General features: G+C 38.4%; 1 pseudogene; it reads right to left on the bottom strand.

Annotated features, from left to right (window-relative positions):
• Positions 1-2,668: 2,668 nt before the first annotated feature.
• On the bottom strand, positions 2,669-20,489 carry LOC115412022 (aquaporin-10-like; annotated as a pseudogene).
• Between the last annotated feature and the right edge of the window lie 8 nt (positions 20,490-20,497).

The following is a 20,497-nucleotide window of genomic DNA, read 5'->3' as shown; positions in this document are numbered from 1 at the left end:
ATACTGTATTCAGACTGTATTCCATGGAACTGGTACATGCCATCAGCTGTTCACATGACTTAGCAGCACCACTGTTTTGGTTGTCCTTGAAAATTTCTGATTAACTCTAATAACAAAGTGCAGTTTTCAAAATGATACTTACTGCCTGAAAGCCTAAAACCCCAGAAACGGCTTAACCTGCATGATAGGACTTCAGTAATTCAATAATCTGACAAGGTTTACATTAGTTTTCATGTTTTAGTCCTGCTCTAAGTGTTATTTACATGAAATGACAAGTTTAAAAGGATTCTTACCTTCTGCTGATGCTAAAGCGCCTAGCCGGTGTCTTCCGGTGGTCCTAGTCCTGGTCCTTCTCGGTGGTCCGTAGGTTGATGTGATGTCCAACAAGTGATTTCTTCTTCCTCTTCTTCTTTTTTCTCTTCTTCTTCTTCTTTCTCTCCGTGGTCGCTCCTAGCTTTGATGTTATTAGCTTAAATATCCGTCGCGTGGATCAGATACCTGCTTTTTTCCTCTCATACAAGTTCGAAAAACGACGGTTAATAGGCGGTTCAGTCTGTATATACTCAGTCCGTAACCTGGCGACAGTAGAATTCCAATGTGGAGTCTTCATTTTGTCCATAGTTTTCCTGGTGGTATTTCCTTTTAAATATAATCAGTTCCAAACTATTGGAAGCGGCTGTTTTGTACTGCGCATGCGCCAGTCTCACTGACCCTGTTTTTGGGCCGATGCTTTATAAACACAGTCCTGTTACTGTCCTCCAAACATTGGCTTCCGCTATTTTTTTGTCCTGTCTGCAGCTTATGCTGCGTTCCAGGCCACCTGTAACTCGTGTTTTTCCAACCTTCTACCGGTGAAAATGCACTGGAATGGCAGTCAAACCTGTGACTTCCCACCCGTGAACTCATACTAGACCTTTTTTTTTTTTTTAATGCCGCAATTATTTATTGTTATGTCAGGGTTGTAGAAATTATTTTTTTCCAATTTTATTGAAAATTTTTAGTAAACATTACAAACATTTAAGCAAACAACAAGATGTCAAAAGGGAAAAAACATTTTAACACATAAGTTTAAGAAAATAATGCATAGATTTAAAGATACAAAGCATAATATACAAATAATAGTATAAAAAAGTAAATAAATAAAAATAACAAATCTGACAAATGTAAATAAAAAAAGTGCAATAGAGAGTTCAGTCAGTATTAAAGAACTGTTTATAAATAGCCAAGGAGTTGGAGCTTTTTTTAATTATAAATTCTAAAGATTTAATATAATTTTCAAATTGCAATAGGAAATGTTAAAAATTTGGGTGTGTTTTAGTATATTTGTTTATATGTATATGAAATTTGAACTCATACTAGATCGATGTACTCCCAGTTACGAGTTCTGACGTCACGTAGCAATGGCAGCTCCCGTGGATGCGGTGTTTATTGGGATTGTTTATTAAAACAAGGTATTGCTCTAACGTTATTGATCTGCAAATGTTCTGCATAATCAGCAGCTGCTCTAGCATTAGCTACTTCACAGTCCACTGAGTGCAAGAATACATTTAAAACAGCTTCTCTTGCCTTATGCACCGTTTTTACTACTGTTTCCCTCAAATAACCAAGGAGCAAGCACCTTTGGCGATAGAAATGATTATAAATGAACATAACATACGGTCCGACATGCTGGTTTGTTTACATCTAACTACCACACTTCCTTGCACTCAGGCAGTTAGGTGTGACTTGCCTGGAACGCTACAAAATCGTGAGTCGTGATTTGAAGTTGTGACTTACGGGCTCAAAAAACGGCCTGGAACGCAGCATTATAATGACCTAAAACTCGGCATTGCTGTATGTTTAATATTGAAGAATGTGCAAACTGGAAGGTAATTGAAACTTTAAAAAGTTTAACCTGAGATACACCATACACAAAATATCTAGCAAAAAACAAAACAAACAAACATGGCTAAAAAAAAAAACAACATAAGTTACTGCTGAAAACTACATCACCTGGGGCTGGGATTCAGTTTTCAGCAGGGAGCAGAATTCTGCACATCAGACAGGACATGTGTGTAATGTTAAAATATGGCTCAAAAATGGTCAGTGTGGACGTCCTCTCGATATCTTATATGGACCAAATTTGAACGCCATTAATATACACAAGGTTATTTAAAATGAGACCAAATTAATTGACCTAATTAATATGTATGAAAATATTGAATACAGCATTCCAAATACATTTTAATAATTGTCTTGCACTGTGACAGCCAACAATAACATCATTAAAATGTATTTCGAATGCTGTGTTAAACATTTTCATACATATTCATTTGGTCAAAGTTTTTAATAATCTTGTAAATATAAATGTTCAAATTAAGACATCGAGAGGATGTCCACACCATTTTTGAACCATATTTTAACCTTACACAGACGTCATGCTGTAATCACAATAATCATAGTTTTGACATTACATTATTCCTTAAAAAGAAGAGCATTATTTAGACATGTTACTGAAATACAACTGGATGTAGAATATACACTCAGGACAGTAGATATACTGAATAATACTGAAAAGTTTAGGATCAGTCTATGATTTGTAATAAACAGAAGCATAGTCTATTTGTCATGTTGAAAAAAGGATTTATTTCAGGGTAACAGTAACAGTAGAAGGAAGTCGAGACCGGTCTTAGTATTTGTGCCCATCCACTCTTGAGGGAGCATGCTTGAGGTGCTCTCCAGCGTGTCCATGGACCACATCCTCAGTTCCTTCCTTAAAGCTTTTGAGAACAGCGCCTGAAAAAGTTGGAAGACAAATGTTATCCATCCGTATTGTGTTTAGATTTCACACTAGGCTATTCAGTCTGTACTGTAGCTATAATAAAATCAATGCAGTTATGTAGCTTAATAAACCAAAATATAGAATGACATCAGATGATTATCAACTATTTATTTTCCATATCTTAATATCTTGATAACTGAGCCCCCGAGGCAGCTGATCTTCTTCCCAGTACAGATGAAGCTTACCTTTACATTCAGACAAACCAATATGGCTGCCACAATTAATCTGAGACCAACATTCATCCTCGAAAAGAAATGATCTGTTATCTGCTAGGGGCCCTAATATGCTCATTTCAGGGGCTTTTAATATAATATTGGACCACAGTAGGACACTATTGAAAGTTCTGCTAAAAAAAAAAAAACTCCATAACTATCACCTATGAGCTGTCTGTGCACTCCTCCATTCTGTCTTTCCTGTTTGGCTCTGAAACGCTGGGCTTCACACATGCCTATATGACACCTATGTCCTGTAGAACAAGTATACACCATTTGAAACATATTTATGTCTGGAAAGCATATTAGGTCCCCTGTAAGCTGTTGCCTCTCTCCTCCCCCCCTCCACAGTGCGACAGCGGTAATTAAATCTAGTCTGATTTACCGCTGGTGGGTGGAACTTGAGACAACGATCAAAGGCAGTACTATCCCTTAATATGTAATATAACGACCTCCAGAATATTACCTGATACCAGTTGAGTTAACCTGTTAGTTAAAACTCATACAGAAATAACAGACCTTGTAGTGATTGTCTCAAAAGAGCCATAATAGATATTAAAATCTCATGTACAGTACAGGTGACATTTTGTAATATCTAAATGTAGAATTGTTGATAGTTTGAAGTTTTTCAGTTGGAAAATGTAAAAGGATGAAATAAACATTCAACATACATAGAATTCAACCCTGTGAGCTAGAGATCTTCTCAGACAACTTAGCTAGGCAATATGACATGAACTCATAATTAAAGGAGAAAGAAGGTGAACATTACTAAACACTGAATGTAGCACCTTCAACCTTAATGGAAGAAAGCAAACCACAATCCCCTCAGTTCATAAAGTTGGACTCTGACTGGAAGTTGAACAGTGATCAATTATTGTCTCCCAAAGCAATCATTATTTTGCAGTGCATGGAATTAAGGAAAAAACAAACAAAAAAAAACAGCCATTCAAATACAAATAAAGATGAATAAAAAGTTAAATCAAAGTGTCCTTTCTTCAGTGTCAGAAGATGCAGGTCAGTCCTGTGTTGTGTGTGTGTGTGTGTGTGTGTAAACAGCTCTGGAAAAAAAAAAGAGACCGCTGCAAAATGATCCTTTTCTCTGATTTTACCATTTATAAGTATGTGTTTGAGTAAAATGAATATTTTTGTTTTATTCACTGAACTACCGACATATAGAGAGACATTCATTTCTTTATTCAATCAATCAAAAAGAATGGATTTGCAATTAAAAAGAATACATCTGCAACCAAAAAAGAGATTTGTGAGCAAAAGACAGTAAGTTATGGAAGCGTATTGCATTCACAAAAAAAAAAATAATTCGGCTCTGTTTTTCTGAATTAATGAGATAATTATCTCATAATTACGAGAAAAAATAAGTTAAAAAAAAATCAGGCGCTGTTTTTCTGAGTTTATGAGATACTGTTTCCTGAAAAAAAAAAAAAAAGCTCTGTTTTTATGAGTTATGAGATACTGTTTCCTGAAAAAAAAAAAAAGCTCTGTTTTTATGAGTTTACGAGATACTGTTTTCCGGAAGAAAAAAAAAAAGCTCTGTTTTTATGAGTTTACGAGATACTGTTTTCCGGAAAAAAAAAAAGCTCTGTTTTTATGAGTTTACGAGATACTGTTTTTCGAAAAAAAAAAAAAAAAAGCTCTGTTTTTATGAGTTTACGAGATACTGTTTTCCGGAAAAAAAAAAAAAAAAGCTCTGTTTTTATGAGTTTACGAGATACTGTTTTCCGAAGAAAAAAAAAAAGCTCTGTTTTTATGAGTTTACGAGATACTTTTTTCCGGAAAAAAAAAAAAAAGCTCTGTTTTTATGAGTTTACGAGATACTGTTTTCCGAAAAAAAAAAAAAAAAGCTCTGTTTTTATGAGTTTACGAGATACTGTTTTCCGGAAAAAAAAAAAAAAGCTCTGTTTTTATGAGTTTACGAGATACTGTTTTCTGAAAAAAAAATAAAATGTGGCTGTGTTTCTCTGTCATGTGGGGACAGTGGTCCCTGGTCCAGGCAGGAGCTCCTTCTATCTGTGCTGCTGAAAGCCTCTCGGGGAGCGTGAAGTTGTTTCCGTTCTCGTAACCGGTTCGATTACGGATCATGGAACTAGTTTCGTTCACAGAAATCAGAACCAAGCCCCGCTTCGTGCACGGATCAAGCCCTTCAAGCACACCGGCGCTCGGAGCCTGTAACCCGGCTTCCTGACAGGCACGACCGCGGTGATGGGAGTTGGCATTAATGAAGTCAAATAAAATGACATTCACTAGCATTAATGAAATATACACAGCAGAAGAGTGCAAATGTGTATTCATTTATTTGTCAGACCTGATGGAAAGCATTAGTCAGAACTAGATCCATGGAGGAGCGTCTTGGTGTACCGGTTCGTCCCCCCTCCAATAACTTTCCATCAGGTCCAGGCGGACAGCTATCCGCTCCCCGGTGTGTAAGCCGGACTGGAGCGGGTGGACGGAGCAGCTCAACTGTCAGAACAGCGGCGCTTGGAGCCTGTAGCCCGCTTCCTGACAGGACAGGACGCGGTGATGGAGTTGGCATTAATGAAGTCAAATAAAATGACATTCACCATGATTAAAGAAAATATGCGTCTTGGTGTCCCGGTTCACCCCCCACCCCGGACAGCTTTCCATCAGGTCCAGGTGGAAAGCTATGGGGGTGGGGGTGAACCGGGGCACCAAGGAGCTCCTCCACGGATCTAGTTCTGACTAATGCGTTCCATTAGGTCCGACAAATAAATGAATACACATTTGCACTCTTCTGCTGTGTATATTTTCTTTAATGCTGGTGAATGTCATTGTTTTTGACTTCATTAATGCCAGGACCTGGAGTACGCTGCTGACACCATCCTGCTCAGCACATCCTACAGTCAGCTGACAGATGCTCCTGGGCAGTTTACAGTGAAGAGGCACAGAAGCTTGGCCTCCAAGTGAACTGGACAAAAACCAACCTCACGCATGTCAGTGATGGGCCAGATCCACCTCCCTTGCAGCTTAGTAATGACATTGTAGAACCTGTCAAGAGCTTTGTGTATCTGGGGTGATGACAGACAACGGGGACCTAAACCAGAGATTACCCACAGAAGGGCCCTGGCAGCATCAGCTCTGATGTCTCTCTGGAAACCACTGTGGCGGAACCAGACCATCTCACGCAGGACGAAGCCCCGGATCTACAACTCTGCCGTCCTCTCCATCCTGCTCTATGCTCGGAAACATGGCCCTTAAACCAGATTCTGGCTGCCAGAATAGGTGGCTTTGATAGCAGGGCTCTCAGAACCATCGAAAACATCAGGTGGACCCGGCGGGGTTTCCAATCAGGTGCTTGGAGCCCGCACACGCCAGCCCAAAGCATCCAGCCTGGCCGCGCAACGTCGCCCCCACTGGTTCGGTCATGTCCTCCGCCTCCCTCCTGACCATCCAACAAGAGCCATCCTTCAGTTTGACCCAAAGGCCGCAGACTGGAAACGACCACAAGGCAAGTCCCGCACCCGATGGCTCGACGTCATTGCAGGCGACCTCCGACAACATGGAGTTACCATGGAGGACGCAGAGCAGCTGGCACAGGACCACCAGCCATGGAAAACACTGGTTCACCCTGTCGGCCCAATGCACCGGGACAGGACACCTGCCCCATGGCAGGAGTCCTAGTAGTAGTGGTAGTCATTAATGCCAACTCCCATCACCGCGTCCTGTCCTGTCAGGAAGCCGGGCTACAGGCTCCGAGCGCCGGGGTTCTGTCTGAGTTGAGCTGCTCCGTCACCCGCTCCAGTCCGGCTTACACACCGGGGAGCGGATAGCTGTCCACCTGGACCTGATGGAAAGTTATTGGAGGGGGGAGAACCGGTACACCAAGCCGCTCCTCCAGGATCTAGTCTGACTAATGCTTTCCATCAGGTCTGACAAATAAATGAATCCACATTTGCACTCTTCTGCTGTGTATATTTCTTTAATGCTAGTGAATGTCATTTTATTGACTTCATTAATGCCAGCTCCCATCACCGCGGATCGTGCCCTGTCAGGAAGCCGGGTTACAGGCTCCGAGCGCCGGTGTGGCTTGAAGGGCTTGATCGTGCACGAAGCGGGGCTTGGTTCTGATTCTGTGAACGAAACTAGTTCCATGATCCGTAATCGGAAACCGGTTACGAGAACGGAAACAACTTCACGCTCCCCCGAGAGGCTTTCAGCAGCACAGATAGAAGGAACTCCTGCCTGGACCAGGACCACTGTCCCACTGACAGAGAAACACAGCCACATTTTATTTTTTTTTCGGTAAAACAGTATCTCGTAAACTCATAAAAACAGAGCTTTTTTTTTTTTTCCGGAAAACAGTATCTCGTAAACTCCTAAAACAGAGCTTTTTTTTTTTTTTGTTCCGGAAAACAGTATCTCGTAAACTCATAAAACAGAGCTTTTTTTTTTTTTTTCGGAAAACAGTATCTCGTAAACTCATAAAAACAGAGCTTTTTTTTTTTTTTCCGGAAAACATATCTCGTAAACTCATAAAAACAGAGCTTTTTTTTTTTTTTTTCGGAAAACAGTATCTCGTAAACTCATAAAAACAGAGCTTTTTTTTTTTTTTCAGGAAACAGTATCTCATAAACTCATAAAACAGAGCTTTTTTTTTTTTTTCAGGAAAACAGTATCTCATAAACTCAGAAAAACAGCGCCGATTTTTTTTTTTAACTTATTTTTTCTCGTAATTATGAGATAATTATCTCATTAATTCAGAAAAACAGAGCCGAAATTATTTTTTTTTTGTGAATGCAATACGCTTCTGTAGTAAGTGGCAATCAAAACCAACATGGTTTTTTCTTCTAAATCAGTCCTCTTTGCGTTGTGAGTTAAAAACTTTTGCTTTAAAATCACTCCTCTTTGTTTGCAACTTCAAAAGTTTTGCTTGTGAATTAAACTGCACTTAATGGTGGGGCCTACGCTGATGGATGACAGAAGAGTTTCTATTGGTGGGTTTGACCTGGCTCAAGCACCAGCTACAGCTTCCATGTTAAACCCACTTCTCTGTTTGTGTTATGTTACCGGGAGGGTACGTTGATAGTCTATTGCTCTCTGAATTGAAATGTATCTCATAAATAATGAATTACACTAAATAGCGTCAGCTACAGCCTGTACATTCACAGCCTGAGCAGAGTACGGAATGAGTGAGTGAGTTACAGGGAGGAGTTTACAACACGGGGATGGATTTAAACATTAGTGATGCATGGTACCCGTGGTACCAAAACGTCATGGTTCCTACAATACTAGAAAACACAACCGGAGCAACTGAATGATGCTTTTTTTACTGCTACAGCTGTGGCAACAGATCACCTGATTGGTGCTCAGGTCTTCAATATCCAACTCCTTCATTACAAAATACAGCCAAACACCAGGTTAAACAGAAAGGAACGACAAATCAGTGGTGCTGAAATGTTTTTTTCCATTCTACATCTCGGAAGCAACGTCATTGTTCTAATGGACAGAGGTCCGAGAGCCCTAAACCTAACTGTGGGACAGATACAGGCCGATCGGCACTGATGTCGCTGCACAGCTGTAGCAGTGTGTGTGTTTTATGCCACCAGCAAGAAAAAAGCATCATTCAGTTGCTCCAGGTGTGTTTCTAGCATAATAGGAACCGTGACATTTTGGTACTGTGGGTACCATGCATCACTAATGTTTAAATCCCATTCCCATGCTGTAAACTCCTCCCTGTAACTCACTCATTCATTCCATACTCTGCTCAGGCAATGTTCCATGGCTTGTGACCATCCATCTTCCTCCAGAAATTTTCAAAGTGGGTTCAGGTCTGGAGATTGGGCTGGCCATGACAGGGTCTTCATCTGGTGGTCCCACCCACACCTTATTGACCTAGCTGAGGCCAGGAGCATTGTCCTGATCGAAAAACCAGTCCTCAGAGTTTGGGAACATTGTCAGAGCAGAAGTCCAGTAGTTTTTCAATAGCTATTTTTGGATTCCAATTACTTTTGCGGTACTAATAACGCTGTTTTTGCCAACTGAAAGAAGACAGTGATGGCCACAACAGTGCTGTTCATACTTCTCCTTCTTAAATAAGACATGTGACCAGTAGGTGCACTCATGTTGGAATTCAACAGACACAGTAATGGAATGGCTGTCATACACACAAACATGCTGATTTCACAGGAAACTGCAGTGGCCTCTTAATTTTTTCCACAGCTGTATATGTTTGTTCTACTACCCAGGTAGGTTTTGAGTGTTCTTATCTGTGTTCATGGGTGGAGTGAGTAGAGGTTCTTCTTGAGGTGGATTCCACATGTGGCCACAACGTGCTTCTGCCCAGCCTGTTCTGTTCTCCTGGCTCGGCCACTGAAGTGCTCAGGGTTCAGCCTCAATTTCTATCCAGCAGAAAAACCAGTCTACACATGTAGTGCAGAAAACATCCCAACTAATATCACATCTCATTATTCCATATGACTCTTATTCTTCAATATATACCTAATTGCTGGGTGCACCTTATGTCAATTATTGTAAATGAATTGAAATACATTCACAGTATTTTAACATGACCGCAGATATTTACATAAGTTACACCTTTTAACATAAAGTAACTTAACTGGATAAGCCCTATTTAGCTCTTTAATCAATATTCATCGTTTACACAACAGCATTTATATTTAGAACCACAGCTTACATCTCTCTTTTTTTTTTAACAAGTCTTACATTGTAAATCAGCTGTATTAAATTATTCTTTTGTTATTTTAAACCAACAACTGTTTTCTAAAGACAATCAGACAAATTACATTTGGCAAATTACATTCATCACGAAACACTTTTATTTATTTTTGTCACAAACTAGCACCATATTAACAGATATGTGCACCATGTACCATCTCTGTCTCTCACTAAACACAGTAATGATAAGCTAGCACCTTTGTTAGCTCACCTATTGAATGGTACATTTAATATCTGAGCTAACGTAGTGGCGGAAGACACTGGCGATTAGCATTGGGCTAACGCGGTGAACAATCTTTTAGCATTCAATTTACACAGTATACAATGATACGGATAATACCACAGTAAGCCCAAACACCAACACACACATCAGTGACTCCGACTGGTTTTAGGAAATCATCCCAATGAAATATTTTTTCATAACAGTTCACATCAACAAGCTAACTTGGAGGCCTAGCCTCTAGCATGTAGCTTACCGGAGTTCAGATAGAGGATGAAGCAGCACCTCTCATCACTACAACACACATATCTCGTTCCTAAAAAGCAAGCGACCGGGTACTTATGCGATTCAAAGTAATTTCTAATAATTTTGCGGCTTCTACATGGTATTTTCTCCCCAAGGCTCGTCCGCTTGTTCATCTGTGGGTACTCTGGTCAGTGGCTCGGCTCAGATTGTGCACGCGCTGCGTGATCATGGTAATGACCATAAAGTTAGTGTACCACCTAGTGGCCGAGAAATGAAACTACATTTAAATCACATAAGTGGGTCTAGTAACCATGTGGGAAACACAAACATCAAATAAAAAGTCATTCACATAAGTTAAATATAGCTACTTACCTTCAACTCAGTGTTCACTCTAATCCTCCTCCTGCTCTCAGCTCTGCTCTCACTAAACCAGTGGTTTTTAATCTGTGTAAAAAACTAAAATAACATGAACATTTTTACACTTTCAAAATATGCTTTCACAAACAAAGGGAAGAACATGAACTACTATTTACAACCTGAAATGTATTAAGTAAAATAAGTGCATTTTTAACAATATTATCCCTGGTATGAAATGTTTTGTGCCTTTGTAGATCCACTGTCATCTGTAAATTATAATACACTTTGTAAATGATAAGGTGAGGCATAATATTGTTAAAATTGTACTTATTTTTCGGAAGAAATTTCAGGATGTTCATGTTATTCACTTTTTAAAGGATAGTTTGTACATGTAGAGAGAAAAGTTTGGAGCTGTCATTATTTATAGGTTATTATGTTCTTATTTTATTTCTTATTTTACTGTTCCAGACCAGATCCAGGGTGCTTGTGAAGGTCCTGAAAGTCTTAAAAAGTCTGGAATTTTGAAACGCTGTTTTCCAGACCTTATAAAGTCTGGAGTTTTGTGTGGAAGTCTTAATAAAGTGTGGAAAAAAGTTTATCTCATAGTTGAATTTTTACCTCTGCAGGAGGTATTGTGATCACTATGCTTTGTGTGCGTGTGTGTTTGTGTGTTTGTTAGCAAGATAACTCAAAAAGTTATGGAAGTATTTTCATGAAATTTTCAGGAAATGTTGATATTGGCACAAGGAAGAAATGATTAAATTTTGGTGGTGATGCCTCCCCCCAGGTTATCTTGCTAACAAACAAACAAATAAACACGCACAGGGGGCAGATCTGTCTTGGCGGAGGTCTGTGCTCTCCGAGTGCTTTTCTTGTTAGAGTATGGTTAAAGCCACATAATCTTATAAGATAAGAAATACATGAGGAAAGCATATACAACACTTGATATGATTTAACTGGTCGGTACTGAAATGATTCTGGTAAAACTTGTTTGTGTGATATTCATGCACTTTTGTGATTTTATGTGTTTGAAAATGGGTCTGTCAGTAAAACAGAATTTACTGCTAATTATGCATTCATTCATTGATGTATTATTAAAATGAACTTTTCTAAAACACAAAGTACATTCTCAACTAAAAAAGTAGACACGGAAGAATTAAAGTACATGAAGTCAAGGTCTTGGAGGGAAAAAAATAGCAGTTTGGAAAAAGTCTGGAATTTTTTTGTCTAAAGAGCAAACAGCCTGCAGATCATATTGGGCTGAATGTGGCCCCTGAACTAAAACGTGTTTGACACTCCTGATGTACATGTTCATAAAAGCTCAGAGTAAATTCAAAGGGTATTAGAACAAATCCGAACAAAATCGGAAAAAATGACATTCAACAAATTATATCACTAACGACATAAAAACAAGTGTCTCCATCCACTGTCATTGATCCAACTCCATGGGTTTTACTGGTGAGTCTCTTCGCCTCTGTCTGCGTGGGAGTTGACCTGAAGTGAAAGCAGTGGGTTGATTTACCGGTCAATAAACGTTCCTACCCTCACCGTGAACTTTGGGTCATGACCGATAGGACAAGATCCCGGATACAAGCGGTTGAAATGAGCTTCCTCCGCAGGGTGGCTGGGCGCACCCTTAGGGATAGGGTGAGGAGCTCAGTCACCAGGGAGGAGCTCGGAGTAGAGCCGCTGCTCCTCTACATCCAGAGGGGTCAGCTGAGGTGGCTCAGGCATCTGTTTTGGATGCCTCCTGGACGCCACCCCAGGGAGGTGTTCCGGGCATGTCCTGCCGGGAGGAGACATTGGGGAAGACCCAGGACACACTAGAGAGACTATGTCTTTCGGCTGGCCTGGGAACGCCTCGGGGTCCCCCCGGAAGAGCTGGAGGAGGTGTCTGGGGAGAGGGAAGTCTGGGCATCCCTGCTTAGACTGTTACCCCCGCGACCCGGCCCCAGATAAAGCGGAGGATAATGGATTGATATTATACAAGTTCATGTGTAGGGAAGGACTTCAATATTTTTCAAATGTTCAACAGATGAGCTTTGATAAAAAAACCTGCACTGAGCTTTAGATTAATGAAATCCCAAGTTTCTAATAGAGCTGAGTCATTATTTAAATGATGTGAAATGAGGTGGGAAAAAATAACCTTTTTAATCCAGGTTGGTGAAGCGAACACATTTTAGAGTCTTATTGTATGACTCACAGAGGTGAACCCACCTTCCTGTAGCATTGTCCAAGTATTTCACCTTTACAGTCAGCAGCATTCTATACGCTTTAGACAGCAGCTTCCTCAAATACGGCCATATTTTATGATTTTTTTAATGGAGATGTGCTGAAGTTATGCAACTTCTTTTCACATTTGAGGATTTCCAAACAGATGAAGGGTGGAGTTTGACGCTCAAGTTGAAATATTGTTTTGTCAGTTGTCAGTCTATTATTTACTGCTGTTGTTGTCGCTTTTTCTTTCAATCTTTTTCATACTCAGTCTATTACACCAGTCCACATTTTTTTTATCTGCCTCATTAATTGCACTAAGTCTTACCTACTTCAATAAGATGAAGTGGAAAACAAATGACAAAAATGTTGGTTAGCTGATGTTTGAATGTATATGATAGTGTTGCCTCATATATATTGGTTTATTTTGGCATATATAGGGTGATATCAGATAAAATGAGCCATTTAAGGTTTGAGCCTCCTGACTCTTAAAATTTTAAGAGTCAGTGAATGTAAATTCTTTCAAATTGCTGCATCTGTACTTGAAAAAAAAAAGTTGATTTGATTGGTGTGTGTTTGCTGTGGTGGGTGTATCGATGCACTCACATCCAGCCTGCTGAGGAGAACTGTGAGGAAAGTGGCCTGGCAGACAAATCTGACTTTAAAGTGATATGGGGGAGAAATAGAAAACAGGTGTACATCTACATATATATATAAAAAATGCACCATATGTGTTGTGATTGCCTTCATAAAATAAAATGTAAAATTTTTGCTCATCGAAGTTCTTTTTTTTAAATGAAAAAATCCTTTTTGATGGTGGCTCATTTTACCTTCATGTTTTCAGAAAAACTGAGCCATACATTTCAGCTAAAATGACCCAACCTCAGACTTGTGTTTTAGCAAATATTTTGATGGTTTCACTGATTAAAATACATTCATTTGATAATATATGAATGTTTGAGCATATCTTACATGCAGCTGACCTTCCATATGCATCACAGAACCAGATTAGGGGCTGGTTGTGCAGGGTATTCAACCTGGGTTTGGGATGCAGAAACCTGAAGTCCTGTCAGCTGCAAAGGCTGCAGGACTCAACAAACTAATGCTCATGCAGTGGTTCCAGGATCAGGAGGACCTGCTCTGCATGCTTGGCCTTGAGGGCGTTCCATCTCATCTCTGGAACTAAAATGAGTCTAGTCTCCAAGACCAGTTCACATGAGCTAAGGAGGTCGGATAGGTTGGACAGCCATGCATGGAGGTCTGCTCAGTTAAAAAGGGCAAAACACACTAGAACCAATGAAAAAGAGACACTTAAAAGAAACCACACAAGACAAATGTTGTACATTTAACTGATTTATTTATTTATTAAGGATACATTTGAATGATAATTTTTAATCCATAAAGACCCAGTGATACTTTAATTCTTATTATTACTTTTATTACTTTTATATTATTATTATTATTATTATTATTATTATGATTACAGTTTCCAAATGAAGTTTTCTCTCTATTTAAACTTCATAAGTAATTTATCATATTATATTTATTATTTAATTTTTATTTGTATTATTCTAAATATAATCATTAATTATTATCCTATGTATTTTGGCCTTTTTTGTGAAAATCTGATATTTTTCTCTATTTAACTAATAGAACATGTAGATGTTCTTAAAAGCTCAGAGTAAAGTTGAGGGTTATTATATCAGAAAGAGAGAAAACTTTAAAACAAATGACTTTTTCAACTAAATGTATTATAAACTATAAAAGTGCGTCCATCCACTGACATTGATCCAACTCCATGGGTTTTACTGGTGAATAAATGTTTTAGAAGATGACGGTGTTTCCACATTAACTATGAATCCTTTGAATGTCCAAATGGGTCATATCTGATGGCACCTCACTTTGTTTTAATTCTTTAGTTATGGATTATTTTAACCTGGTCTTAACTTATTTATTATTAATTTATCTATTGTCTCTTGTATTATATTTTATCATTATATTATGATGTCTTTACCAGGCTAATAGGTTTTATATATTAGAATTTTTTGTGATATTTGATAAACTTATTTATTTTAGTCTGCTTTTTATCTTTTATTTTTAGTCTATTTTATCAGTGAGGTGCTGGGAGTACCTGTCCATGTATTTTGCCTGTGCTAATTTGAATCTGCTAATTAATGACATGTATTGATAGAATTAGTGGATGAACAGGTATTAAACAGTTTAGATCAGTGGATGGTTTTAACTTAAATTGGTTGTTAGGGTCTTTATGTAAGCACTAAATGTTAAGTTAAGCAATTAAATACATCTAGAGAAATATGTATATAATAAATAATTGAGCAAAATAATAATCAAAATATGAAGTCCAATTCAAAGTGCCAATTAGTGTCTAAAGCCAATTTAAGAGAGAGAGAGAGAGAGAGAGAGAGAGAGAGAGAGAGAGAGAGAGAGAGAGGGAGTGAGGGAGAGAGGAGAGAGGAGAGAGAGAGGAGAAGAGACAGAGGGGTGGGGGGGTGGATAAGAGACAGACAGCAATTATCAATACATCAAAACAATCATCATTACAATTCAACATTAACCATATGAAGGACTCTAACACGACACGACGGGCCCCAAGAATAAATAAATAAACATGCAAAATGCACAACAACAGTGGCCCGGTGTCGACATCCTAACAAACTGAACTATTTACATATGATTAAGATGACCCCCAGTCGCAAGACGCTACCAGGGGCCATAACTACAACAACAATAACATTATAACTGTAAATTCAACCAGAAAAGAACACATCTTCAACTGTAAAAAAGGGGACATCCTGGTGCAGGCCCGGCCAGACGCACAGGTCCTGCAGTCTAAAACAATGAAAAAGAAGAAGGGAAACCGGAGCTGGTCCTGGTCCTGGTCTGCGTCCATGGTCCCTCACAGACGTCTCCTTCACTTCGGCTTCTCCACTGGTTGGAGGGCAGGGGGCCGCCGCTCTGCTCTGGGAACTCCAGCTCAACTTCACTGTAAAACATGGAAATAAAGTTAGCATTGAACCTTCTCAAACTTTTTCAAGCAAATTACTAACTCTGCTTTTAAACTCATGTGATTTGGACGTGGTTTGTTTCAGGGCAGGGTGATGTGTTTGGTTTGAGCTGTTGAAAAACAGGGTCAATAATTTTGGATGAGTTTTGGTTGGTCTCAGTTTCATTTAAAATTAATTAACTCTTGCAAATATATCTCATTTTTTCTTAAATATATGTTTTATTAGCTTTATCTAAAACTTTTCAGATTATCTAATAAATCTCTATTTTTATCAGTTTCTCCTCCTCTATTGAGTATTATTTAGATGATTTGAGTGATTTTGGATGAGTTTTGCTTTGGTTTTTGTGTCAGTGACATGTAAAACTACTAATTCTTCTACATATACCTCAGGGTTTTTTTTTTAATAGTATGACAAGGTTTACATCAGTATTTCATTAGTTTTAGTCCTGCTATAAGTGTTATTTAAATGAACTGGCTAGTTTTACTTCAGGGTTGTTTGTTTTTTTTGTTTTTTTTTTATAAATCAGTCTTAGTCTGATTTTTAATGAATTTTCCTTTGGTGTTTGTCTCAGTTTCATGTAAAACTAATTATTCTTTTAAACATAGGCTAACTCCAATTTTCTTCAATATCAGTCTTAGTTTGAGTTTTTAAAATAATCTGACATTGTTTACATCAGGTTTTCATTACTTTTACTCCTGCTTGAAGTGCTTGTAAATGACTTGACTATTTTACTTCAGTTTCTCTTAATATCAGCTGTAGTTTTACCTAGAACTTGTCTGATTATTTAATAATCTTTTTTTTTTTTTTTTTATCAGTTTTACTTCTGTTTTGAGTATTATTTAGATGATTTGATTGTAAAACTACTTATTCTTCTACATATACCTCCGGGTTTTTTTTTTAATAATATGACAAGGTTTACATCAGTATTTCATTAGTTTTAGTCCTGCTATAAGTGTTATTTAAATGAATTGGCTAGTTTTACTTCAGGGTTGTTTTTTTTTTTTTTAATCAGTCGTAATCTGATTTTGGATGAGTTTTGCTTGCTCAGGTTTCATTACTTTTACTCCTGCTTTAAGTGTTATTTAGATGAATTGACTATTTCACTTCAGTTTTTCTTAATATCAGCTGTAATTTTACCTAAAACTTGTCTGATTATTTAATAAATCTCTTTTTTTAATCAGTTTTACTTCTGTTTTGAGTATTATTTAGATGATTTGAGTGACTTTGGATGAGTTTTGCTTTGGTTTTTGTTTCATTGTCATGTAAAACTAATTAATTCTTCTACATATACCTCAGTTTTTCTTCAATATCAATCTTATTTTGACTTTGTTTAAATAATATGACAAGGTTTACATCAGTATTTCATTAGCTTTAGTCCTGCTATAAGTGTTATTTAACCCTTTAAACCCTGAGCCTAAAATGGTCCTCCTGGACTTTTTTTCTTCTTTTGACTCTAAGAAGGTTAGAAAATATGCTGTGAGTGAGTCTGTTTGCCCATTTTTCCAGAGCACGTTTTTTTTTCAGATCTTTGAAAATCTAGCAATCATTTACAATTTACTGCATGTTACAATATTGCTAAACTGGCTTCTTCTCCAGCTTCTAGTACAGGCATGAGTGAAATTACTGTAATGACCCAATAAAACGTCTCAGGTTTTAGAAACTGTTGGAATTTTTCCAATTGTACAACTGTGAAAGAATTACAGCCATCCAAACTGCATATGTGCAGAGTGTGTCTGTGATGACACGTCAGGTTTTAAACATGTTATCGGATCTAAATTTCACAATCAGTGCATATCTAATTAATATTCATCAAAACATGCGACCAATATAATTCAATGCATAATTATAATCATTCTACATGTTCAGTTGGAGACGGTCACATGACTCCAGTGCTTTCAGACTACATAGTATTAAGTGTCTTTAGTCCATTATGTAATGGGTTCCTTACCTGTTATTTCCAGAGTCCACCACCACCACCTCCTCCAGTTCCACTGCCTCCTGCTCCTGTTGTGGACTCTGCGGCGTGGTCTGATGGTGCGCTTCAATCAGAAGCTCATAGGTTACGGTTCCTAGCAGCCCGCCCACAAAGGGGGCCACTATGGGGACCCACCACCAACCACCTCCAGCCCTGCAAAGACAGCAGTTTGATTATAGGGTTCCACATGTTCCACACTTTTACCATGTACATGTTCCACACTTCAGTCTAAAATTAATTATCTACTTACTTGAACACTTCTTCCCCCCAGCCAGCGACGAAGGTGAACAGCCGGGGCCCCAGATCCCTGGCTGGTTGAGGGGGAAGCCGCAGTTTGAGCCCATGGAGACTCCCATGGTAAGAATCAGCGCCCCCACCAGGACCGGATGGAGACCATCAGGAAGGGGTCCGTTTCGCTGATCCTCAAGAGCCACGCAGCAGAGCAGGAAAAGTGCAGTGGCAACCACCTGGATTTAGGAGGTAAAAAGAAGTTTCAGTTTGATTGTAACTAAAGTTCTTCACACAAAAATACTTAACATTTATGTAAAGGGGTTCTATGTAGTATTAACCCTTACGCTCCATTTTTAAAATATATTCAATTTCTATATCAACATGTCAGAAAGCTGTGCATATCATTCATTTATGTGACTCATTACTCCCTCTTATAGTCACATCCATGTAAATAAATTCAGTTCATCTCTCGACCATTCAATACATTGGCATCTTTGACAGAACTTCACAGCTCTTTATTCTAAACATTCCAATAACAGTTTGAGTCTTTTTTTTTTTGATATTTGAAAGTGGAAATACTACATAAAGCCCCTTTATGGTCACTGCAGAGTCTAACATTTTCATGATGTGCTGCACAGACTCCAGATAAAGCCTCAGTTAAAATGTAGGACAAGCAGATGTGAGTGACAGATTCTTACCTGATCCACGAGGCCTCCCCAAAAGCTGAGGTGGTCTGCTGGGTATGAACAGAAGATACCCGCGGTGGCATTGGGGCCTGCCACCAACAGTTCACCTCCACTGAATGTCTGGATGGCATCTGTACCAACACAGAGACAGAACACATTTAGGGCATTCTGGGAAAATATTCAGATTAAACATCCAAATCTAGAGTCCAATGAGGGTGTGAATTTTTCATGCAAAACACATGATTTTGTTTTGTTTGTGTCTTTCTTTCTTTTACTTTTCTTTGCCTATTGTGGTTATAGAAGTGCTGGTAAGTTTAGTGACGGCAATAAAGTAAAAAAAAATTATAAAAGACAAACATGCAAAAAGCATTCATTAAAGGATAAGATCAAAATTAAAATAAAAACTGTAGATATCTTACCGTAGTACTGGAGATAAACTGTCGCTGCCCCCAGAAACGCTCCGACCAGGTGCGAAAGGGAATACAACGGCAGCTTCTTCCACGGGTGGCGGCCCAACACACACAGGCTCAAGGAGTACACGGGATTTAGATGAGCACCTGAGAAGAAACAAACATCATGAGTCCTGTGAGGAAAACAATATCTTACCTATACAAGCATCGACTCACTGCTTACCTGAAACTCCTCGAGCTACAAAAATCCCGAATACTGCTCCCAGGGCTGAACCAAGTTGGATGGTGAGGTAGTTACCGTGGGTGCCCCGGGAGGTGACAACCTGGGCCGCCGCGCCAGATCCGATTAACTGCAAATGCATGAAAAGAAAAAACAACTGTTAAGAATAAGTCTGCAAAAAAGACCTTGAAAATGTGCAACATTAAGCAAGTGAGTATTTTGACTGTATCATATTTTTTATGCAGATTTCCCAGTTCCAAGCTCTATAAACTTGAATGCTTGTTGGATTTAATCATATCAGGTGATGTGCTTAAATTACTGCTGTGTGACACAGGGACTCAAAATGAACATCTTTTTTTTTCACTTTAAGCAAATGTACAAAACATGGTGTTCTCCTAAGAAATAAATGAAACACAGGGTTTTAGCTATGATGTTAAAGTACAATTGTGATCAATATTGGATAAAAATGTTGAAATGATATGTTTTTATGAACACTAATATGTTGTGACACAAGGATAGCAGTTTGTACCTTTGTTAGTATCAGAATAAAAGACTTTGCTGGAAGTAAAACACGACGAATATGCTAATAAACTTTTATTTAACATATATATTCCAACTGAAGTGATATATACAGCTAAAAGCAGAGCATATTTGACAAATAATTGGATTGTACATAACTTTTCTATATTCTATTACTGTTAAATAATTACTTCCTACAGATTCACAGTCTTAAAATATCACTTACACAAGCAAGAAAAAATATCATTATTAAAGTTAAAAGTGCATGTACATGTATGTCAGAAGTATAACTTTACATAATCAGTTATATCTTTTTGTCTACAAGTGATACTGAAATTTTGGAAACAGTTCCATAAAATACAGTTCTTAAGGTAAAAAACTAACAATTTGAGAAATGATCAGTGAACGTCTAATTTTTGACACTGATGTTCACTCTGGCTTGATCTGGCCCTGCAGTGACAGTTCTGCAGACACATGTTCACACACTGCACAAAGATAGACATGAAACTCCTGTTGAACTCAAGAGCATCTTATATTTAACTAAACAAGACACTTACAACTGCGATGTAGAGCCCAAGGAACTCCGCTATACATTCCCTGACGATCTGGCTTCTGATCTGACATCTCCTCAGAAGAGTCTCCATCCTTCAGG

The sequence above is a fragment of the Sphaeramia orbicularis genome, chromosome 21 (genome assembly GCF_902148855.1).
Source record: "Sphaeramia orbicularis chromosome 21, fSphaOr1.1, whole genome shotgun sequence".
In the NCBI taxonomy this organism is placed as follows: domain Eukaryota; kingdom Metazoa; phylum Chordata; class Actinopteri; order Kurtiformes; family Apogonidae; genus Sphaeramia; species Sphaeramia orbicularis.
Note: the sequence above shows the minus strand (reverse complement) of the source record. Positions and strands in the feature narration are given on the sequence as shown.